Here is a 19,329-nt window from a genome sequence, read left to right on the forward strand (position 1 = left end):
CCAGTTTATAATTTAGAAAATCAGGTCACCTTAACGTGGGGCGAGATCTTCTCTCTGTCGTCTGTAGAAGTTCAAAGAGAATGCTTCCTTTGAACTGCACAGCAGTGGAGTAACAAAATGTGAGCCCCAACCCCGCCTCTCCCCGTCCAACTAGATAAACTGAGTGGGGCGGCCCCTCAAACGCCCATCAGTAGGGGCTGAGGGAGCCCCCTCCAGTATGCGTAAGCCTGTCTCCTTCCCCCCTACACACACTGCGGGAACTACGGGGCTCTTAGTTACTCCCTGCCCTGAGCCCAGTGCATTGTTGTTACTCATTGCGAAAAAGGTTTAAAGGCAGGCAGAGATGCAGAGGCTTTTCTACCTTCAGGAGACAGTGTAGCCGCGGGTGCGCAGATGAGCATGTGCTCGTTTGTCTATGTTCTGTGGATTTATCTTGGCACAAGCGTTGCCTCCTAGGGTAAAACAGAGCTTTACAAACATTTGGAATAGCACATCCTATTCACGTTACAAAATCATGAAAACGTGGCCTAATATGCCCATTGCCTCTATCTTTCCAATAACTAAATTTGCCTCGCTAACAATTTAGCCTCATTTTTCCATGTCCATCCCCCAACATCTGCTCTTGAGAAGCATGTCACTTGAAACCTTTAAGAGAGTCAATGTGCTTGTACATTTGTTAATGTTAAAGCTCGCCGCTGCAGCCCACGTACTGGAAACTTTAGAAAGGTAAGTGCATGGAGCCATAAAAACATATCCAAGCATTCCAAGAAACTTGGGACTGACACTGTCGGGGGTAGGTTCAGAGTGCGAGAGCAAAGATGCAAAGTATTTCCATATTTATATATGTCTCTAGCCAGGCACTCTGTTACAAAGTCGGCCGCTTTAGAAACATGACCCTCTCGCAGAGAAGCAAGGGGGCTTGTCAGTTTCATTTTGGCTCCTCGCATTCCCCCCTCCCTTCTCGGCCAGCCATTTGATGCTGTGTACGTTCTTAACTTTCAAAAACAGTTACATTAAAATTTAATTTGGGACCGGGGTTAATACCCCTTTTTTAGGGCACCGTGGGCTTATTGGAACTCCCATCCTTCTGTAGCTCGTGGTCGGACCAGAATCTGTGCCATTTACCACGAACTACGCAGAAGTCACCTTAATAACATGACTTAGCACTTTGTAAAACTCCATTAAAAAATAAGTGAATAACATTTGGTATCTGCTCCTCGTACCGGTATCAAAGGTAACACCCAGTCTACTGTTCTGGGATGGCAGGGTGCCCTACACACGCCTACAAACCTCGAGTTGGACTCATATTCATGTTTTCCACGAAACACATGCCTACAGGGGTTTGATGGTTGCTGTGGGATCCCCAACATGCTTTGCCATGCAGCATCAACTCTCTCTCTCTCTTTCACGCACACAAGCTCTCTCTCTCCCTCTCTCACACACGCATGCACACACACATGCACACTCTCTTTCTCTCTCCCTCTCCCCCTCTCTCTCTCACACACACAGGCACGCACACATGCATGCTCTCTCGCACTCACACACACATGCACACTCACACATGCAGGCTCTCTGCTCTTTCTCTCTCCCCCACTCACACACATGCACGCACAGATGCACACTCTCTCTCACACAGACATGCACACATGCACATTCTCTCACTCACACACACACAAAACCATGCACTCACTCGCTCTCTTTCTATCACATACACCCACGCACGGACACAAGCACTCTCGCTCTCACACGCATGCACACACACATGCACGCTCTCTCTCCCTCTCTCACATACACATGCGCACGCTCTTTCTCTCTACCCGCTCTCTCTCACGCACACACACAGGCACTCACGCACACATGCATTCTCTCTTTCTTTGGTTTGTTGTGCCGAAGCACCATTTATTCCTGCTAGGCACGGTAAGCCATTCATTGTTGCTTTTATTATACAAGGACCCCTTGCTCACTGCCAGACCTCTAGCACTTGTGGCGTGGTGGGGGTAGTTACAGTAAGACCTTCAATGGTGCTTTTAGCTTCACTGTGGTATGATACAAGGACCCCTCAGCTCCCTTTCAGGCCTCAAGCACTGGTGGCGTAGTGGTGGCAGTGCGCAGTGCCAAAGCACTTTTGGCTTCTGCTATGCACGGTAAGGCATTCATTGGTGCTCACTGCTTTCAATAGGGCTATGGCTTGACAGCAGGCAGGCCTTTGCTCCCTATCAAGTCTCCAGCAGTGGTGGTGCATCATCCATTCCAGCTGCTCAGGGCTGGTGCCTGTTAATGATTCTCTTGCAGCTGCGGAGTCAGCAGTGGGTGCGTTTGTGAAAGGCTAGGGTGGTGTGTGTGCGTTCCCTCACACCTTTTCCGGCTCTACTCCATGCTCCCCGCTTGTCCCTCATGTGTACATTACAGAGGTCTGAAAAACACAGCATTTGAAATACCTAAAACACAAAAAGATTGCATGAGAACCGGTGCCGCGGGGCTCCTTTCCACTCATTGATTGGATATACCCGCTCTTCCTACAACTCTCTCTCTTTCACGCACACAAGCTCTCTCCCTCTCTCACACATGCATGCACTCACACATGCATACTCTCTCTCCCTCTCCCCCTCTCTCTCACACACACAGGCACGCACACATGCACGCGCTATCTCTTTCTCACACACACACAGGCACACATGCACGCTCTCTCGCACTCACACACACACGCATACTCACACATGCAGGCTCTGCTCTCTTTCTCTCCCCCTCACACAAACGCACACATGCACACTATCTCTCTCTCTCTCTCTCTCTCTCTCTCTCTCTCTCTCTCTCTCTCTCTCTCACACACACACACAAAACCACACACAACAACAACCACACACACAACCAAACACACACACAACCACACACACACACACAACCACACACAAGCACACACACAAACTGCACACACACAAACCATACACACACACAAAACCACACACACACAACCACACACACAACCACACACACACACACACCCACACATACACACACACCAACACACACCCACACACAACCACACACACGACCCCACACGCACAAAACCCCACACACACAACCACACACACACAACCCCACACACACAACCACACACCAGGATAGCAAAACATAGCATAGCAAAACAAAACATAGTATAGCATAACAAAACATAGCATAACAAAACAAAGCATAGCATAGCAAAACACAACAAAACATAGCATAGCATCACAAAACATAGCATGCAAAACACAACAAAACATAGCATAGCATAACAAAACATAGCATAACATAGCATAACAAAACATAGCATAACATAACAAAACAAAGCATAGCATAACAAAACCTAGCATAACATAGCATAACTCAGTGCTCTGGTTTCATCTGAACCCGGAATGGGATGGGTCCAAGATGTTGTTCTCTTCCAGGTGGCGGGCCAGTTGCACGTTGACAATTTTCTCGATGACCTTTGCCGGGAACGGGAGCAGGGAGATGGGCCGGAAGTTCTTGAGGTCCTTGGAGTCCGCCTTGGGCTTCTTGAGGAGGGCATTGATTTCGGCGTATTTCCAGCTTTCCGGGAATGTTGCTGTTTCAAAGGAGATGTTGATGACCTTCCGTAGTTGGGGTGCGATGGCAGCGTCTGCTTTGTTGAATACGTGGTGTGGGCACGGGTCTGATGGAGATCCTGAGTGGATGGATTTCATGACCTTGCGTGTCTTGTTGTCCTTGACGTTGGACCAGGAGGTCAGGCGGTTGGCGCTGGTGGTGTTCACAGGGGAGGTGGGGTCTGGCGTAGTCGGGGCGATCATGGTGTTGAAGCTGTCATGGATGTCAGCGATCTTGCAGTGGAAGAAGATGGCTAGTGAGTCGCACAGTTCTCGTGGAGCCATATCTTCTCCAGTTTCCGGCAGGCGTGTTTGAAGGTCTGCAGCTCGTTGGTGAACCAGTTGGCTCTCGATCCACTGTCTGAGGTTGCGGGCTGCGGCGTCTGGGTTGGTGGGGTTGGTGGGTGGATTCTGGAAGAGGGTGGTGATCAGCTGGTCTTCGGTGACTTTGCTCCAGAAGCGGCAAGGCAGCTGTTGGGTGCGGTGGTGCGTGGTTGGTTTGTTGAAGATGAAATGGATGCAGGGGTGGTCGGTCCAGTGGAGTTCGGTGGTGTGGTTGAAGGCGACGTGGGTGCCTGTGGAGAAGATGGGGTCCAGTGTGTGTCCAGTGGCATGGGTGGGTGCAGTGACGAGTTGTCTGAGGCCGAGGTTGGCGAGGTTGTCCGTCAGGGTGGCGGAGTTGGTGGTGTTGTTGTTCTCGAGGTGGAAGTTCAGGTCCCCGAGGAGGATGTAGTCCATGGAGGTGAGTGTGAAGGTGCTGGCGAGGTCGGTGATGGAGTAGCTGAATTGAGCTTGGGGTCCGGGTGGTCTGTAGATGAGTGTTCCTCTGAGGGTGGTGTTGGGGTCGGTGTGGATCTGGAAGTGCAGGTGTTCGGCAGTGCTGAGGGTGTTGTCTGCGTGGGTGGCAACCATGAGGATGAACTGGAGGATGATGGTTATTTCTCACCCGATTCGGTTGGTGCGATCCCTGCGGGTGATCTTGTAGCCGTCCGGGATGGCTATGGTGATGTTGTGCGCCGAGGAGTTGTTCCACCAGGTCTCGGTCAGGAAGGCCACGTCTGGGGTGGAAGTGTCGAGCAGATCCCAGAGCTCGACGGTGTGTTTGTGTGCGGAGCGGGTATTGAGGAGTATGCAGTGGAGGTGGTTGGGTCCAGTCCTTGGGGGTTTGGTGGTTCTGTCGCAGGGGAAGCTGCAGGTGTGGCAGGAGAAAGGTCCATGAGTCCGTTTCGGGCAGCTTGGAAGCAAGTGTGGTTTTGACCGGCGTTGAGTGCGTAGAGGGTGCTGACGTCGTAGCGGAGTCTGGTGTTGTGGCGTTTGCGGGGTCCAGAGGTTCTGGCGCTGAGCGCGGTCCAGGGGCGGACAGGCGCAGACGGACTTGCCTTTGGCGCGCCTTCAGTGCACCAGCAGCGCCGCCGCTGCACGGCCTCCATTAGAGGTGGAAAGGGAGGGATGAGCAGCTGGGAGGCGGGTGCAGGGTGGCCAATGGGGATCAGGGGGGCGGGGCCACAGGGACGCAGGGGCGGGAAGGAAGGAGCAGGAGACGGCGGTAGGCAGCAGGGAGATGGAAGCAGGCAGCAGGAGGAAAAGAGGCATCTCACGGCTGTGTGGTGGCGTGGGGAGCGACCTGCCTGCGAGCAGGGTCAAAGGTCGCAGCGAATCTGTATTTGGTAATATTATGGAATTGCTAAATCTTTGGCCATTCCTTACATACATAGCATTTTGCGATTACCAAAATAGCGATTTGGTAAAAATCGCTATTTGGTGATCGCAAAATGTTTTTTGAGGCATTTGGCCCCTTCTATTTAGCAACATGATATTTCTTCCATCGTTAGAAAAGAGTTGGAATTAAGGCTTTTTCCTACTGCACTTTTCATGTACTGGAGGCACCCACCAACTGGAGTCACGAGGTGAAGAAGGCAAAGGGAAAGAGACACCTTTATTCTAATATCCTTAGTCAGAGCATGAAAGAGCTACACCTGGGAAAGTTGATCCCTGCCCCTATCTGCAGCCCGCTCCTGTCCTACCCTGACCTCTTTGCTGTCCTTCCTGCCTCCAATGCTCTGACTTCCCGTCCTGCTCCTTCCCAGGAAGTGGTGTGCAGCTGCAGCCTCTGGTCAGGACCCTCCAGTGTCCAAAAGATATTAACACCCTGTCTCCCAACGAAAACCCCGGGGGCGAATCCTCCGCTAGCATAAGAAAAAAATAAAATGAGAATAAAGTTAATTTATTGCGATTTTATATTTTTGTCATTATGTCCCGATGTGAGTGTCAGGATGGGGCTGGGCATGCTGAGTGGCAGCAGGCAGGAGTGGTAGGCAGATGGATGCCTGTGCACTGTGTAAAATGTGCATGTCCCTTTAGCCAGTCTTGCGGCGGCCAGCCAGACATGAGCACTATAAACCTCTCAACCCAGCTGGCTTATGGGAGGAAGTGCAGGCCTCCAGTGCCCTGAATATCAGCGTCTGTGTTGAGGAAAATATGCATGATGAAAGATCTTCAGTTGAATCACTCTACACAATGGATGCCATTGTTGATTCCTGTGGTGAGGCTAAGGCCTCTCTCCATTCATCATCTATCAAAGGTAGTAAATCCCTACCCCAGGACTCTCTAAGTTCATCAGAGAATGAGCGACATTATTTTGTGAGGACTGATATATTTGTCAGAGTTATACTGTTGCGGTTTCTCCGTTAGGACTTTTGTCTCCAAGGGACTAAAATCTGCGAGTTCCTTGAGTGCTGTTAACCTATCGTCTAAGGTCATGTTGGAGTAATGAATTCTGTAAAAAATGACTGTGATGAAGGACAAATGCCTGGGTCAATACTGATTTGCATAAGGCTCGGTCCAAACTGAGGTGGCATGGTGTGCAAAATAAAGATGGACTTTGATGTGGCCTGAGTAATTACCAGTTGCTGAGCTTAATTTAAGCGTTCCACCCCTCACTCTTTTCTTCACTTTAATGTGTTTTCCCTAAGTGGGACGGGCATGCTCAGACGTGTTTCCCCTGCGAGCTGTGTCACTGGAACGAAGCTATACCTGTCTTATGTGTCCTATCTATGGCAAAATTGTCCTGGTTGCTTGTGTTCCAATTCAAGGAGGACCTGGCAGTTCGGGCTGGACTGTTTCCATTGGAGCAGGGTCAAGACTGATTTGCGTATGGCTGGGTCCAAACTGAGGTGGCATGGTGTGCATAATAATGATGGACTGGGATGTGGCCTAAGTAATTACAAATGGATGAGATTAATTTGAGCATTCATTTCATCACTTTTTTGTATACTATCATGGTGGTATGTTTGAGTATGAAAACTGATTGGTCCTTCTGAATTAAGGAACATAACACCCCAAACAATTGATTTGCCAAGGCTATCACAGTGATTATGGTTTCTACATTCAAAAAGGAGATATGACGATACAAGTTGCATCAGCCATGCAGGTGCCGTGGCTTGCATATCTCTATTTCCACTGTGTGTAGATCCACAGGAAATCTCACATCCTCCGGGGCTTCATTCACCATCCCCAGTAAGGGGCTGGCCAGTCTGGTCACTGACAAGTTAAAAACTCCACGAGAAACTGTTAGATATGTTGAATCTGATACACCCAATTAGCAAGTCCTGACTTACTTATAAGTCCCTAGTATATGGTACCCACGACATGTAAGGCATACTGTTCACACAGGGCTATAGCACTCTTTGTGCCACCCTGCATGAGACAAATACAAAATGAACCCTAGCCTGCCTCTGCAGACGGAAAGGGCAGTGTTTACACTGCTAGTTTGACTTTATCAAATAATGGCAACGTCTCTACTTCCCTTAATGTTATGTGTAAGTCACCCCTAAGGAACGCCTATGGAACCCTAAGGTAGGGAGGTATATATTACTAGGTAGGACATATATTTTCCCCATGTCATTACAGCAACACTTTCAAATTGTTGTTTTACTGTGGAATGGTTAATAGCCCTATTGGCTAACACAGGAGTACCAGCTGGCACCTCAGCCTGGCTAACTTCTAAGTGGGATTACCTAAGTGGGTCAAGTAAGGTATTAAATAAATTGCTGCATTTAACCAAAGTTTATGTCACTATTAAACCAAGCAACTTATGGAAATTTGCCAAACAACACTCCAGCTAGTCCATCGACCTCACTGAGGTCCTGGCACACAAACAGTCTTCTACCCACCAGGGGAGACTTGTGAACCATTCCCCGGCCCAGGAACAAAGGCAGTTGCCACAGAACGAGGTGTTACCTCTTCTCCAAGGATGGCCACTTAGGGTGTTAGCCCAAACGGTGAGCTTCCAAGGAGGAATAGCCTTTGAAGGGCTGACAGCAACAACGCCCCTGTGTTCCTGCAGACAATTAGGAGACAGAGGCAGAGAGGGAAATCCCAGCCCTAAACTGGTTTTCCTGTGGGCGTGTAGCCCACTAGTGGCCACGCCTATAGGGTGGGCTGCCATGCTCCTCATGACAAAGGAAAGGTTGTGCCATTCTGAAAGGGCCAAGAATGGGGCACTCTGGGTTAGCTAGATGCCACACATTGTAGGAAACATTTTACTAGGCTGTAGGGGACCCAGTAGCTCATTAGCTAGTGTCTACATGGTCCACTCAGGGCTACTTCCTGGAATAAATGTGGCACCCCTGCCACCTTGCCCATCAGATCATGTCGAAAATGTAAAGAGAATTGATGAAGGGCTGCCCTGGTACCCTTAACCCACACAAAGAGAGGATGTACCATCGGGAGGACTGCACCTGCTGCTTTCTTGGGCTAGTGACATTTGGACTGTGCCTGTGGCTACTGACCCGGGGAAAAGTTGATTTCACACCTTCACCCATAGCTGTGACTTCATGGATCAGTTGTACGATCCCCTGGAACCGGCTCAATGACACAACAGCTGTAAGAGCCCAACTAACAAGTTGGGAGCCACCAAAGCCGTCTTGCTGCTTCTATTCTCCGGCCACTCTAAGGGACAAATCCGAGATAGCCAAAAATTACACCCTTGGCTGCCAGTCTTGGAAGTGCTATCAGAAACTGTATTTGTCATTCACAAGGGAAACTAGCCCCTACCTAAGGATTCTGCCCCAACCTCAGTGCACAGAAATCAGTAGCGCAGAATCCACAGGCCTGCTACTGCATTGTAGAGGACTTCGAGAGACGCTGAGCTCTGCAGTCAAAAGTTGTGCATCATCACCTGTGGACCGAGGGATCATCGTAGAGGCACCCCCATCAACCACACCACAATCAGACCATCCTTTGAGCATCTTTAACCTGTATGCTCTGCAACAGGATCACTCCATTGATGTCTATAGTGGGCGTCCAGTAAAGTTTGAAACTTGCCTCAAAAACGTTCGGGTGGCCAGGTAACTGTCCAAAGTATTCTCTCTGCCCCTCTAGACCTTTTTCCTGCCAGTTGAGATGACTAACTCAGGTTGGAGTACCTACATTAACTCTTTGAAACGTTTGAAAAGTTTACAAACTTTTTGTTGACCAATGCTTATTTGTAGTTGAATTTCAAATTGATAAAAGATTTAAAAATTTGTATGTTGGGAACCCTCTGGGTGATTTTGAATATCAAGGTGTTAGACATGGCATCTTTTGATGTGTTTCCTCTGAGTTTTTGCTTTCTGCCCGCCTGGTTTTTACTCTGTTTTTGCTGGCATAGGGTTTCTGCGCACTTTTCGCACTGCTGATCAGTGGTAAAGTGCAAGTGCTCCTGTGTTAAGTATGTTATGGATTGGTTTTTCCATGATTGTATGTTTGGTTTTCTTGCCAGCCCTTAGTAAAGTGCACTGAGTGTGCCAGGGCCTGTGAACCAAATGCTACGCGGGGTACCTCAGACTTGCCATTGCAGAGTCTGCGCACAGTTTGTAACTGTCATGTCGACTTGGCCCGTGCACACACTGGCCAGTCCCTAACCTTCCCTTTTCTTACATGTCAGGCACCCCTAAGGTAGGCCCAAGGTGCCCCTGTGGGCAGGGTGCAGTGTATGTGAAAGGTAGGACATGTCTTGGTGTGTGTCAAAGTACAGAAGGTTAAACTAACCTTCAAGCCGGATACAGCAGGAGCGACGACTGATGCTAATTAACCTTTTCCCCCTTTCTTTGGCAGCACCTGCGAGTTTATGTGTTCTTACTCCACAGATTATACCATAGCAGGGGAAAGGGTAAAAATGGACAAACGAAACAATAAAGATGTGGCAGCAGAACACTGAGTGGCGCGCACTCTGGAGTTGTAGTCTTCACTCCTACACTCGTCCCATGTTTCACGTAGATAAGACACAACACAACATAACGTGAGTGGTACCCTGCCCCACCCTCATGCATATATAATTGTTATCAGAAAGATATATATGTATCTGCCACACTTACATTTGTATGCTGCCACAGTCAATCCAAGAAACAAGCATTGGAAATGCAATAGGTCTCGCATTAGGAAAGTTTGAGCTATTGGTATTGTAAATGACACTTTTTTTATTTATGTGTTGGTTTTGAAAGTAGCAAAATTAATAGCTTTGTCAGTTACAATGTCAATAGTTTTAACTTTTGCAAATGTGACACCTATAGCATTTGTAATGCAATGTGTGTTGTATTTACGTGACTTAGATGTATTGATATTACAAATAACAATGTCTTTTAATTTTGTAAATAATTAATACTTAAATAAAAGTTATTGTAATTTATAATGGCAATAGCTTAAACGTTTGTAAATAACTTTTGTGAAGATTATGTTCAGTGTATTTTATTGTGACGAAAATCCAAGAACATTGCATTTGCACCTACACACATACAGAGCCACACACATATAGATGTGGTGGTGGTGGATCTGGGGGATATGGTGGTGGTGGATGTGGTGGTGGTGGTGATGGTGGATGTGGTGGTGATGGTGGTGGATGTGGGGGTGGATGTGGTGGTGGATGTGGTGGTGGTGGATGTGGTGGTGGTGGAGGTGGTGGATGTGGTGGTGATGTGGTGGATGTGGTGGTGGTGGATGTGGTGGTTGTGGATGTGGTGAAAGTGGTGGTGGATGTGGTGGTGGAAGTGATGGTGGTGGGTATGGTGGTGGATGAGGTGGTGGATGTGGTGGTGGATGTGGTGGTGGTGGATGTGGTGGTGGTGGTGGATGTGGTGGTGGTGGATGCGGTGGAAGTGGTGGATGTGGTGGTGGATGTGGTGGTGGTGGTGGATGCGGTGGATGTGGTGGATGCGGTGGTGGTGGATGCGGTGGTGGTGGATGCGGTGGTGGTGGATGTGGGGGTGGTGGTGGTGGTGGTGGTGGATGTGGCGGTGGTGGATGTGGATGTGGCGGTGGTGGATGTGGTGGTGGTGGATGTGGTGGTGGATGTGGCGGTAGATGTCATGGTGGATGTGTCGGTGGATGTCATGGTGGATGTGGAGGTGATTGTGGTGGTGGTGGTGATGGATGTGATGGTGGATGTGATGGTGGATGTGGTGGTGATGGTGGATGTGGTGGTGGTGGATGCGGTGGATGTGGTGGATGCAGTGGTGGTGGTGGATGCGGTGGTGGTGGTAGTGGTGGATGGGGTGGATGGGGTGGTGGTTGTAGTGGATGTGGTGGTGGATGTAGGGGTGGTGGTGGATGCCGTGGTGGTGGATGCGGTGGTGGTGGATGTGGCGGTGGATGTCATGGTGGATGTGGAGGTGATGGTGGATGTGATGGTGGATGTGGTGGTGGATGTGATGGTGGATGTGGTGGTGGATGTGATGGTGGATGTGGTGGTGATGGTGGATGTGGTGGTGGATGCGGTGGATGTGGTGATGGTGGATGCGGTGGTGGTGGATGCGGTGGTGGTGGTGGTGGTGGATGGGGTGGTGGTGGATGGGGTGGTGGTTGTGGTGGATGTGGTGGTGGATGTAGTTGTGGTGGATGTAGTGGTGGTGGGTGTGGTGGTGGTGGAAGTGGTGGTGGTGGATGTGGTGGTGGTGGTGGATGTGGCGGTGGTGGATGTGGTGGTGGTGGATGTGGTGGATGTGGTGGCTGATGTGGCGGTGGATGTCATGGTGGATGTGGCGGTGGATGTCATGGTGGATGTGGAGGTGATGGTGGATGTGGTGGTTGTGGTGGATGTGGTAGTGGTGGTGGATGTGATGGTGGATGTGGTGGTGATGGTGGATGTGGTGGTGGATGTGGTGGTGGTGGATGCGGTGGTGGTGGTGAATGCGGTGGTGGTGGTAGTGGTGGATGGGGTGGTGTTTGTAGTGGATGTAGTGGTGGATGTAGGGGTGGTGGGTGTGGTGGTGGTGGTGGATGCAGTGGTGGTGGATGCAGTGGTGGTGGATGCGGTGGTGGTGGATGCGGTGGTGGTGGATGTGGTGGTGGATGTCATGGTGGATGTGGAGGTGATGGTGGATGTGATGGTGGATGTGGTGGTGGTGGTGGTGGATGTGATGGTGGATGTGGTGGTGATGGTGGATGTGGTGGTGGATGCGGTGGTGGTGGATGCGGTGGATGTGGTGATGGTGGATGCGGTGGTGGATGGGGTGGTGGTGGTGGTGGTGGATGAATGGGGTGGTGGTTGTGGTGGATGTGGTGGTGGATGTAGTGGTGGTGGGTGTGGTGGTGGTGGTGGATGCGGTGGTGGTGGATGCGGTGGTGGTGGATGCGGTGGAAGTGGTGGTGGTGGATGTGGTGGATGTGGCGGTGGATGCCATGGTGGATGTGGAGGTGATGGTGGATGTGGTGGTGGATGTGGTGGTGGATGTGATGGTGGATGTGATGGTGGATGTGGTGGTGGTGATGGTGGGTGAGGTGGTGGTGGATGTGATGGTGGATGTGGTGGTGGATGCAGTGGTGGTGGATGCGGTGGATGTGGTGATGGTGGATGCGGTGGTGGTGGTGGATGCGGTGGTGGTGGTGGATACGGTGGTGGTGGTGGATGTGGTGGTGGTGGAGGTGGATGCGGTGGTGGTGGTGGTGGATGGGGTGGTGGTTGTGGTGGATGTGGTGGTGGATGTAGTGGTGGTGGGTGTGGTGGTGGTGGTGGATGCAGTGGTGGTGGATGCGGTGGTGGTGGATGTGGTGGTGGTGGATGTGGTGGATGTGGTGGTGGATGTGGCGGTGGATGTCATGGTGGATGTGGAGCTGATGGTGGATGTGATGGTGGATGTGGTGGTGGATGTGATGGTGATGGTGGATGTGGTGGTGGATGCGGTGGTGGTGGATGCGGTGGATGTGGTGATGGTGGATGCGGTGGTGGTGGTGAATGCGGTGGTGGTGGTGGATGGGTTGGTGGTTGTGGTGGATGTGGTGGTGGATGTAGTGGTGGTGGGTGTGTTAGATGTGGTGGTGGTGGGTGTGGTGGATGTGGTGTTGGATGTGGCAGTGGATGTGGTGGTGGATGTGCCTGATATGGGGTCCGCAGACGTTTTGGTAGACTTTTCTTTACCACTTACTATAATTCTCGCCAATGCGCTTGAAATGCTTATTTCTGAGAAGTGCCTGTACACTCTAATTAAAAGTATTACGTCTCCCTTGAGAAGAGCCGGTACTCTCCCTCTCAAAGTAAAAAAAAAGTGCCGGACCACAGAACCGGCCCATTTGTATAACTGTTGAATGTTAGCTGGCGGGCTGATGAGCTCTCGGTCACTGTCATTCTCTCGTGCGCACACCCATAGGCTTTGTGAATTTACAAATGCAAACATCGGCGCTCGCCCTTCCCTAAGCCAATAGATGGAAATGCTGGCGCTGCCGAGCCAGTCACCGCCCCATTGGGTTCCAGAGACGCTTCCTGAAACCCGAAAACTTGTCTTCACGAGATTGGTCTAAATCAGCACAAACGCTAACCTGTCCCTTCCGCATTGGTTGTTTCCCAGCCAGGGCAGGTGTTTGTTTATATGAAAACTATAATTAATTATAGCAAAACAGTGTCTAGCGAAATAAGCGGTTTAAAGAGGAGAAATAACTGCAGCGGTGCAGCCTCAAGGACCAATATTTTTTTATAGGGAACCTGCCTCATACGTCTGTGAAGCATGAGCGGTAGAATTTAAAGTAATTTCAGTTATTTTGTGTTATTTCCGGAGCGCAACCGTCACAGAGAACCTACGGAATACAGCAAAGCCGGCCACGTGACAAATTAGTAATTTTAAATTTGTATTTTGTAACGGGGTGAGGTGGAACACAAGACAAAACCGATAGCGTTGAAATTAAAAGCCATACGTGAGAAGGGCAGACCAAATAACGGATCATCTCGGCGCGTTTACCTTTGCAAAGGTGACTGTGTCCAGAGGCACGGCTCCCTTGGTATGCAGAGCAACGTTACTTTTCAAACATAGCGCAAATAACATAGCGCATATAAAAGTAGCGCGAGAGCCGCAGCGGCACCACTGCCTGACGCAGCCATGGCGAGAATGGATCACATGAGCGGATCGATGCCTGCGGCGTGGGAGGTTGGGCAGCACGCGTGTATCCTGTCTGAGCTTTCAGTACCACCAATGCAAAGCAAGTTAAATTACTAGAAATGTTAATACCGTTAAGAAAACCGCGATAAGCTATTTTCCGAATAGGAAATAAAGGACACGGAATTTACACACTTAATTTTCATACTATAGATAACCACCTGGCTGGTATAAAAAACATAATTTATACAAAAATTGATAATTTAATTACTTACTGGAAATTTCCAGATTATTTTCTGTTAATTGAACATTTTATAGCTTACGTGAGCAAGAATTTCTAATTCGATTAAAGACACTGAGGTGAGGATGCATTCTCTTCTTTGCTTTATTTAGAATAGCAGCCTTGTAACATAACCATAGAGAAATAAATGTACAGATGGTCACTGACTACAGTACCCAATATACATGGAGAAAAAAAACTACAAGATCCAGGATCAGTAAGGACAGTCCATATTAACAAGCAAAACAAGTCAAATAAGGAGACACGGCCGGCCGAGCGGCCGTGAAACTGAAAGCACGGCCGGCCGGCCGTGAAAGCCTTTGATCCGGCAGGGGGTGGAGCGGCACCAAGCTGGGCAACAGATGGCTGGCGATTTGATGCTGTGCACGCGCATTTTAGGTCAATGGGCTTGCGCATTGACCTAAAAGCGCACAGGCACAGCACCAAATCGTCAGTTAGTTAAACTCTGTATAAAGCCCTATAGTCTCGCTTCTCTCAATGCGCATGCGCATTGATAGGTCACGAGACCTTAAAAGGCACAAAAAGGCAAAAATAAAGTAAAGAAAATAATCAAGTTTTGGCTTCTCCCGAAGTCTGAGATAATGCTCTCACTCTACAGCCCAACTCTCCTGGTAACGACAAGAATGTAATCAGAAATGAAAGTACTTAGCCTTCTTGCAGCATTTCCAGATAGAATCCACGTTTCATTTGGATGTCTGCTGAAGATGTTCGTGTAAGCTAGCTGTTTCTATTCCAACCAATTAAACTAAAAGCCTCCAGGAAATCGGCTGTCACTCCGAGCCTCTCACCGGCTCAAAAATAACAAATCCAAAATAAAGTATTTCGCGCACCAGCACGTCTTCACTCGGCGTTCCCTGAAGTCTTGGGAGAGCGTCTCCCCTTTTGTTATACTTCTGCGAGGGAAAAGCTTCAGATTACGGGAGTTTATGTGTCTGCAGCCGCGCAGACTCGGAAATGCTCCAAAGGCACCACAGTTCTCGAAACACTAGAACTAAATGAAATAACAATTTCTGGATACCAAATGTGGTCACGCTCCAGCACGAGCGCGAGTCTTGGCGGCTCAATCTTCGTCGGCTCATCAGTAAACCCCTAGTCCAGGAATCCTCACAGCAAGGGAAATTACTCCTCCGCAGGTACCATAGCTATAGTCACAGGTGACAAGCACCAGTGAGAGTGAGGGGAGAGTATAGATAGGGATAGCAAGAAAGGTAGGACTAATTCCTCTCCAGGTTTTCTGGGAGTTGAAGTCCCACAGACATTCCTCATGCATGCAGCCTATTGCCTAATCGTGACACTGTGTGTGGCGTGTTCTGATAGTGAATTAGAGCCCATTTAGTTTTTCACTATTGTAAGGCTACCTGTTCCCTATAGGACAGAATGGGAAGTCTGTTTATAACATCTTATAAAGATAACTGGCCCTGTCCTGTCCTGTACCGCCCTACATCACTTGGGATCCTTCACCCGAAGGATCCCAAGTGATGTAGGGCGGTACAGGACGGGTATCTGATGGGAACTTATTTTTCACCAAGAATACTTGGGATTCAGGGATTGTGTCCCTCTCATACACACAGTCATTTAGATAGCTGCATTATATTTTCTCGGTTGACCCATTGTTACACATTGTTTGTTATGTTGTTATAGGGACTGTAACAATGCTAGGTCATTAAATATTTTCCCACCCATGCCCCCCTTAGTGTATTACTGCCTCTGACAATGCCATTGCCATCTCCTGCCAGGATATCACACCAGAGAAGGCAGAACTGGTTCTGGTAGGGCACAGACACCCTCTGCCTATAGGATTAAAGGATTTTTGGATACAAATACTGGAGCCCAGACCAATGAACTTTAGAACTCATCTGGCCCAAGAAGACTGCCAAGAAGAAGAGCCAGAGAAGCTGTGAGGAGGAACAACCGCTTTGCTGAGTGCCTTGCTGGGCTGACCTGCAGCGGCTGCTTCTGACTTCAGCACTGAAAGGCCTGGTCTGGACTTTCTGAAACCTAATTTGTGAGTCTCCCCAAGGGCTCAAGGTAGAGCTTGCCCCCTGTTCACAAAGTCTCAGGAACCGCAAAGACTTCAAGCTCTTCTGCCTGCAGCACTGGGGACTGTGTGTTTTGTGCGGCAAACAGAGGAAAAGTAACTCGACATGGTCTGCAACGCCGCTTCCAGCTCCGTGTCCTGACGGCACTGCAGAGGGCACCGCCGCAACGCTGCACTGCGACCCTGGTCTAACCCACGACGCCTGCTGACGCTGCCACCGAGCCGTTGCTCGCACTGCGACCTGTGAGCACCGCATACCGCACCACCTCGCTTCGTGACGACGCCTTGGCCTCCCCGACACCGCTGCTCCATGCTGAAATTGATGCCGCTGCTAGCCCCGTGGTTCGAGTGCACCGCTCATAAAGTTACATGATGCACCACCCTCATCGCACACCGCAGCCTCGGCCTACCTACACTGCCACCATTGACTCCTGTTTGTCAGCCGATGACAGTGCTTCAGCAACGACGACGCCTACACCTCGCACCGTGACCCTGGTCTCACCGACGACTCCATCTGATGCCGCCACCGAACTGCTGCTCGCACCATGACCTGAGGGCCCCGCACGCCGCACCGCTGCACTTCGCACCGCAGCACCCGACGCCTGCTGATGCCAGCGCTCCTGATCCCAACAGAAAGGAACTCGATCTGCAATGCTAGTGACTTCAAGAGCCTCGGCGCCTTGCATCTCTAACAGGTACTGTTTGCATGTCTTCCCGACACCGTAGCTGGTTCGCGATGCCGCGGCCAGCCTGATCTGTTTGGATTTGTTCGCTCACGATGCCATGATAGCCCTGGATGGACTATCGACATTAAGGAACTGTTTTTAAAGCGTCCTTTGATACTGTAGATTTTTAAGTACTGTATTGTGGATTTTTATCGTTTTTGGTCTTGTATATAAAAATATTGGCTATTTTTCTAAAACTGGTGTGGTGCCCTTTTGTAGTGCTTACACCGTATTACTGTTGGTTATGTGTAAACACTTTACACACAGCCTCTAAGATAATCCTGGCTGCTAGTGCCAAGCTACCAAGGGGGTGAGCAGGGGTTATTTTAGGAGTGTAACTCCCTTATCCTGACTAGAAAGAAGGGTCCCTATTTTGACAAATTTGCAAGCCCTTGCCAACTAGAGACCCACCTTTCTAACACAAGGTCTCTAAAAATTAAAAAATAAGCCCTATCATATCAAATTCTTTATTGGGCTTATTATGACTGGCGTCGTCTATACGCCAACGTAAAGGGCTACTGATCGACATTGTTTGTGATGTAATGATACTGAGGAATCCTTTTTTAAAACTATTTGGACTTGGTCTTTCATACAATCCTGTTGGCACTTTATCACTGGAGAGCTTAGTGCATTATTTTCATTACCTCTTCCCTTAGATCTCAAATTTCTTCTTTTGGGTATCCCAAATGATGTCAATTACCCCAGGCCCTATTGTTGTTTTGTGGTTTGCGCTGGGGGTGGCAAAGAGAGATGTGGAAAGATATTGTGGGCTGGGAACTTGTCCTACACTGCAGGAATGAAGGAGAGGCATTGATATGTATATCCGTGCTGAAAAGGCAACATAAGTTGGTAGAGGATGTCCCCGAAATTTCGGAAAAGTTTGGGATAAATAGATATCTTATTACTCTTTGGATATATGGATGGAAGAGGACACAAGGAAATGAGTAAGGGCTGGGAGGTTGGTGTTAGACCTAACTTGGATGTTATGGAAATCTGTTGTACAATGTACTCCATCACTACTATGGTAAGGTGCGGCTCAGTTGGATGCTGGTTGGGTTGGTGGGGGGGTGAGGGAAATGGGGGTTACATTATGTTATTCCTTGAATGTGTCAATAATGAGATTCACTATGCAATTGTGATCTGATATTTGCTCATATTGTAACATTCATGGAAATGTTAATAAAAATATATTTTTTAAATAAGCTCTACGTTTATAAATTGTTGGTGTGCAACTTTATTGGTATATGACTTTCTTATTCTGTTTTGTGGTGCTGTTAAATGCTTTACACTAAGTACCTTTGCAAAGCATTACTGCTCGCAGGAACAGCTACCCAGGGTTGAGCTAAGGTTATGTAGATGATATTGACTTGAAACAGGGCGGTATTTGTGAGTGTACTCCACGATAAGGCTCCACAACCATATCATATACGACACCCAAATCATCAACCACAGGCTATCACTCATGTCTAGTTTTAATGAAACATAACTAATTGAGGGTTTTGCTAGCTTGTGCCCACTGGTTGCTGTTGCTCCTAGTGTAACACCACGAACTCCGAGCCTCATGCAATTTTATTGTTCAAGGTAGTTTATGTGCTTGTTGCAACTCGAAGTGCAATTGGGGATGGGGAGACCATGTGATACATAACATATTCAAGAATCCTTTTCTTAAGGTCTGCCACCACTTGCTATTTCTTCTGTCTCTCCCAAAGTAGTTGGCTGATAATATTCCCCGGTATTGTGGCCTTGAATGTCTCCAATAGCATCCAGGTGGAGTCTACCGTGTGTTGTGTTTCTGGTAAAACAGTATTTCTTCACCGCCTATTTTATTTATGTCTTGGTTAGTCAACATGCAACTTCCAGCCCTTCCGATAGTCTCCAATCCCCACTCTCCATCTGAGCTCTACCAGAGAATGGTCTGCGAGCCCCCTTGCCAATACCTGAACCCCTGCCACTCTTTACGTCTCAAAACTGGGGACTAGGAAATAATCAAGATAGGGGGATGTGCTAAGTGCCCCCGAGTAATAAGCAATCTTGTTCTTGTGGGTGAAGAGTCCACCAGGCATGTGTGATCCCAATGGCCTTCATAAACCAGGAAAGAGGTGGTAATCTGCACTGCAGGCCACCCCAGGCTCCAGTACGATCCTGAACCCAGGTAGACATCCCATTCAAATCCCCACCAGAAGCCACGGCTGGCAAACTGCTTACAGTTCTAAGAAGCTAAAGGTCAGAGGTGGGGTGCATACACGCATAACAGACTATGGGACACTGATGAACCCTAAGGGGAGACCCTTATGAATTAATATGTCTACTCTTCTGGAGG

Source organism: Lissotriton vulgaris, chromosome 3_1 (genome assembly GCF_964263255.1).
Source record: "Lissotriton vulgaris chromosome 3_1, aLisVul1.2, whole genome shotgun sequence".
NCBI classification, from domain to species: domain Eukaryota; kingdom Metazoa; phylum Chordata; class Amphibia; order Caudata; family Salamandridae; genus Lissotriton; species Lissotriton vulgaris.